The sequence below is a fragment of the Cylas formicarius genome, unplaced genomic scaffold (assembly GCF_029955315.1).
Source record: "Cylas formicarius isolate icCylForm1 unplaced genomic scaffold, icCylForm1.1 PGA_scaffold_9__14_contigs__length_23061073, whole genome shotgun sequence".
NCBI classification, from domain to species: domain Eukaryota; kingdom Metazoa; phylum Arthropoda; class Insecta; order Coleoptera; family Brentidae; genus Cylas; species Cylas formicarius.
Genome location: NW_026844365.1, coordinates 174,793 through 180,792, shown reverse-complemented (window position 1 = coordinate 180,792; position 6,000 = coordinate 174,793).

The window sequence follows — 6,000 nt, the reverse complement described above, 5'->3', positions numbered from 1 at the left end:
ATTTGGAGTGTGCTATAATGGCCGAAGAAGAACTGAATCGATCTTTGGGCGCCATAGCGTCGATCCTTGAGAATTTGCAACAGCGTGTCGGTACAAAGGAGCCGTCGCCGACATCAACCACATCGCCAGCCACCCAAACCACTCCCATTTCGTTGGCCTTGCCGAGTTTTGACCCCGACAATATGGATAGTGGTATTTGGTTACAAAAAATTGAAGGGTATAAGAACGAATTTGCTTGGTCAGATCGGGAAACCGTGAGTAGAATTGGTCCATTTTTGCAAAAATCTGCACTAAGATGGTTTTCGGCATGGCAACCCACGGAAGAAACGTGGGAAAATTTTAAATTTGACTTTTCTGTATCTTTTCCCAAACAAAAGAATTTGGGTAAACTGTTAAGCGATGCTGTAAATTATCGTAGTTCCGATGCGCGCAGTTATGTTGAATACGCGAGAATTAAATTAGAAAAATTAAAGCGCACGCGGGCAAGTTGGTCTGATTCGGATTTGATCGAAATAATTGCTCATTCAATAGACGATCTTGCGGTCAGAACTGCGGCCTATAATTGTAGTGCCGCCTCTGTTAGTGATTTAATTGCATTTCTCTCTAATTACATAAAAATTCCTCTAGTCGAAAAATCGGCATCCGAATTGAATAAGAAAAATAATGTATTTTCACACAAAAAAACGACGCAGGCAAATTGTTATTCTTGCGGTCAATCGGGACACTTTTCTCGCGATTGTAAATCTAAAACTAAGAATACCAATAACTCGGATAATAAAGGGTTTGATGTTTGCCGATATTGTAAAAGACCTGGTCACGGCATTGAAAATTGTTTTCGTCGGCAAAATAAACAAAGTCGAGGAAGTGAAGTTTCAGAGTCCGGACAGGACCCAACCGTAAAGAAATTTAAATCTCATCACGTTTTGCTCAATTCACATAATTTTAATGAAAACAAGTTAAAAACTGTGCCTATCGTTATTTCGGGTTACACTACAAATTGTTTAATTGATACCGGCTCCACGTGTTCGCTAATAAAAGAAACGTTGGTAGACAAATTAAATCTAAAGAAAATTCCGCGTGTTACTCCTTTACGATGGTTCGACGGTACCATACATAATTCTTTTTCTTTTACCAAAGCATTGGTAGAGTTTCCCGAAATAAAAATAACGCTTGATCTTGTTATTGTGCCGCATAGTCATTCCAAATATGACGTTATCGTTGGTGAAAATGTTTACGAAAATAATGTAGTTTTAATAAAAAATAAAAACGTTCAAAAAATTATGCCCATGCTTGCGCTTACAAATTCTACTCGAACCATTCATAACTCGGAAATAACAAGTGATCTGGAGCATGCAGAAATGGCTGAACTAATCAAACTGCTGGGGAATTATCAGAATTTGTCAACTGCTACTGATTTTACCATTAAACCTGTCAATACCGGGGAATTAACCATCACATTGACAGAAAACAAAACTGTTTATCACCATCCCTACCGTATGTCGGAGTTTGAGCGTCAGAAAGTACGTGGCATCGTTGCTGATCTAATTAAAAACGAAATCGTCCGGGAGAGCAATTCTCCATTTGGGAGCCCGATTATACTCGTTAAGAAAAAAGATGGGACATTTCGATTGTGTGTCGATTATCGTCATTTGAATAAAATAACTTTAAGAGATCGGTATCCATTGCCACGTATTGACGATCAGCTCGATCGTTTAGGCAAAAATAAATTTTTCACGTCACTTGATATGGCTTCGGGCTTTCACCAAATCCCGATTAATCCCGAGTCGATTCCAAAAACCGCTTTCGTGACACCGGATGGTCAGTATGAGTATTTAAAAATGCCTTTTGGACTGGCCAATGGTCCTGCGGTCTTTCAGAGAGCAATTAATATGGCTTTAGGTAACCTAAAATATGACACCGCGGTTGTTTACATGGATGACATAGTAATACCCTCCATCACACTTGAGGATGGATTTTGTAAACTAAAATTAGTTCTTGATGCTTTGTCTAAAGCCGGATTTTCAATTAACCTTCGTAAATGTCGATTTTTTATGCAAAACATCACCTATTTAGGTCGTCAAATATCGGCTGATGGTATCCGACCTGATCCGAATAAAGTTAAAGCAGTCAAGGAAAGTCTGTCACCCACTAACGTGAAACAAGTGCGCCAATTCATCGGTTTGGCGAGCTACTTCCGTAAATTTATTCCCGCTTTTTCTTCCAAAGTAGCTTGTATAACTCACTTGACTCGTAATGATGTTCCCTTTGTTTGGACGACTGAATGTGAAAAAGCGAGGCAGTATGTTATTGATGTCCTTACTCAAAAACCGCTATTGTCAATTTTCGATTCAAATTTAGAGACTCAATTGCATACTGATGCGAGCAGTATTGGTTTCGGTGCTATTTTATTGCAGAAACACAGTGATACCTTTCGTCCAGTTGAATATTTCAGTCAAAAAACCAATCCAGATGAAGCTATGTATCATTCGTTTGAACTAGAGACTCTGGCCGTTGTGAAAGCTTTAAAAAATTTTCGTGTATATTTGCTTGGATTAAGATTCACTTTAGTAACTGATTGCAATTCCTTAAAATTATCTGCAAGCAAAAAAGAACTTAAGCCGCGGACCGCCCGCTGGTGGGCTTATATGCAGGATTTCGACTTCGAAATTGTTTATCGTAAAGGCTCTGAAATATCTCATGTTGACTTCCTTAGCAGGAACCCAATTGAAACTGTAGCTCATATCGATTCACAACCCAATTTTCATAAAAATTGGCTTACCGTATCACAAAGTCAAGATGAGGAATGTAAACAAATCATTCAATCTTTGAACGATGCTAAAGATGATGTCAAACGAAAATATAAATTAGAAAAAGAGACCTTATTTCGTATTACAACCAATAAAAATAACAAATCGTCTCAGTCTTTACTTTTTGTACCATCTAATAACCGTTATAGTCTTTTGAAAATATTTCACGATGATCAAAGTCACATAGGTTGGGAAAAAACTCTTGCCTCAATCAGACTTTACTTTTGGTTTCCCCATATGACCAGGTATGTTAAAAAGTATGTTGAACACTGTTTGATATGTGCAGTACGAAAAAATCAGACGGGTCCTAAACAAGGCTTCCTTACTTCTATCCCAAAGCCCGATGAACCATTCCATACAGTTCATGTCGACTGTCTGGGCCCCTTACCAGGTAATCCAAAAAACTATAAATATATCCTTGTTATAATTGACGCCTTCTCCAAATTCTGTCTCCTATATCCTCAATCCACCGTTACTACAGAAGAAACAACACAAAATTTTGCTAAATTCCTCAGCATATTTGGCACGCCCTCCAAACTAATTCACGACGCTGGAACTAATTTCATAGCAAAAATATTTAAATCATTTACCGAATATTTTGGCATCGAATTACACGTGACAACCCCCGGTGTTCATCGCTCCAACGGACAAATAGAACGCTATATGCGAACTATTACCAATTTGTTAAGAGTTGAATCCAATAAAGTAACAGATTGGCCGAACAAAGTATGGAAGATCCAGTTAGTAATCAATACTACGAAACAAAAGACGACTGGTTGCTCACCTTTTAAGTTAGTATTTGGTCGAGAGGGTCAAACGCCTCAAATTCGTACAGTCTTAACCGATTTGCCAATCCCTGATGAAACTAAATCTCCAGTGGATTATTCCGCAGTTATAAAGAAACTACGGCAAAATTCAGAAAGGCAGTTGAATTATCTAAATAAGAAGCGAAGAGACAATCAGCTGTATAAAGTAGGTGATACTGTTTTGTTAAGCCGAGGTCAAAGACCTGAAAAGTTTTCTTGTGAATTTGTTGGTCCTTACATAATCAAGAGATCACTTACCAATAATCGGTATTTGATTAAGAAATTAGGTACTCCGAAAACTTTTAAATGTTCTAAGGATCAGTTGCGGCATTGGCCTACTGATTGGACGCCTGACGATTTCCAAAGATTATTACAACTAGACAATTGTAAGTACATAATTTGACTTGTTGTGCCGTGTTAGATTGATTTGAGTTGTGTATATAAAACTAATTTAAATAGTCTTTGGAGTATTTTGTGTTTTGATTTTGTTGTTTGAGAGCCCATCGCAAATACGTGCTTATTGCAGTATTTCCATCGCGCTGCTCAAGTCAACTCTGTGTTTTGATTTTGTTGTTTGAGAGCCCATCGCAAATACGTGCTTATTGCAGTATTTCCATCGCGCTGCTCAAGTCAACTCTGTGTTTTGATTTTGTTGTTTGAGAGCCCATCGCAAATACGTGCTTATTGCAGTATTTCCATCGCGCTGCTCAAGTCAACTCTGTGTTTTGATTTTGTTGTTTGAGAGCCCATCGCAAATACGTGCTTATTGCAGTATTTCCATCGCGCTGCTCAAGTCAACTCTGTGTTTTGATTTTGTTGTTTGAGAGCCCATCGCAAATACGTGCTTATTGCAGTATTTCCATCGCGCTGCTCAAGTCAACTCTGTGTTTTGATTTTGTTGTTTGAGAGCCCATCGCAAATACGTGCTTATTGCAGTATTTCCATCGTGCTGCTCAAGTCAACTCTGTGTTTTGATTTTGTTGTTTGAGAGCCCATCGCAAATACGTGCTTATTGCAGTATTTCCATCGTGCTACTCAAGTCAACTCTGTATTTGTAAATGCGTGCTTACTACAGAATTTCCATCGTGTCTGTCAGCTTGTGAGTTATTACGTAAATCTAGTCCCAATTGTTTGTGAAATTCATTTGATTGATGAATTCTCGTTTTTTGTTCATTACAGGGAACTCTGGGACGGCTGATGATAAATCTGCAGAATGAAAGGTTTACGAATTTTTACCGATGTACACATCTATATATTTTAACGTTGCTGTAAAGAAATAAAACTTTGTTTTTTTTCTGTGTGTTCATGTCTGTGACACTTCAAATGAGTCATGCATTCCGAGAGCGGAATGTTGTCAGTTTGGCCGTGTTAGATTACGTTCGAATATTTAAATATTGGCGCGATCTATCGATTTCGGATGCGTCGGGAAATCTTCGGGTCTATTCGCGCGCGTGAGCCGGGACGCCGCAGAGGGTGGCGACGGGCATCAGTTTGATGCCCTGCTCTGGCATGCACCGCTCGACATTGACGCCAAGATCGGAAAAGTCGTCTTTAAAACAATCTCGATTTATTTAAATCTAACAACACGCTCTGAAGTACCGTTAATAAACCCCCACCATCTAAAAATCTCCAATAAGCCGCCAGTTATACTTACTAGTGATACTTTACAGATTCAAGCAGAATTTGAATACTTTCATAATTGTCTTTTAGATGTACTGAGTGACCGATTAGAAGAAATGGGAATTTTATTCCGTTGTGACATAAAACAGCTTTTAGCTCTTTGTGGAACTTAGGAACACAGGGTATGCAAATTTCTTCGAACATATCATTTAGGTACATTATTGCAAAAAAAAGTTCATCTTCTTTTGTGTCTAGCTCGCTGATCCGTGATATTAACATCATCATCAGCGAGAGCCCAAAATCTCTTATCTGGTGGCTAAAATGATGTTTTACACTTTCGCTACTACATTTTAAGCTTTTTTAGACTTGTAGAAAACGCCTGATCATTGGCTATCGAACAACTGCCATCTAGCGGCACTATGTGAAAGTAAAAAATTAAAATTCATAAAAAAAATAAGAAACTTTCACAAAATCAATAATTAGTAAAATCAGTTAGTCTTGTAAAATCGATCAGTTTTGGTTGCTGGACTATGCTTAATTATTAATAAGGAAAATATCAAATGTCAACAAAGTAATATAAATATGAATAATTACATTTTATCTTGATTTTGAATATCATCTGACATACTAAATAATAAATTAGGATTTCATTTTGCTAATTCTGGATAACTCAACATTAATAAAAACGGTAGTATGTAGCGACCGCGTTTTAAATATCATGATGACCGTTACGCCCCCTAGTGGCCGTTTTAGAACCTCGAAAACAT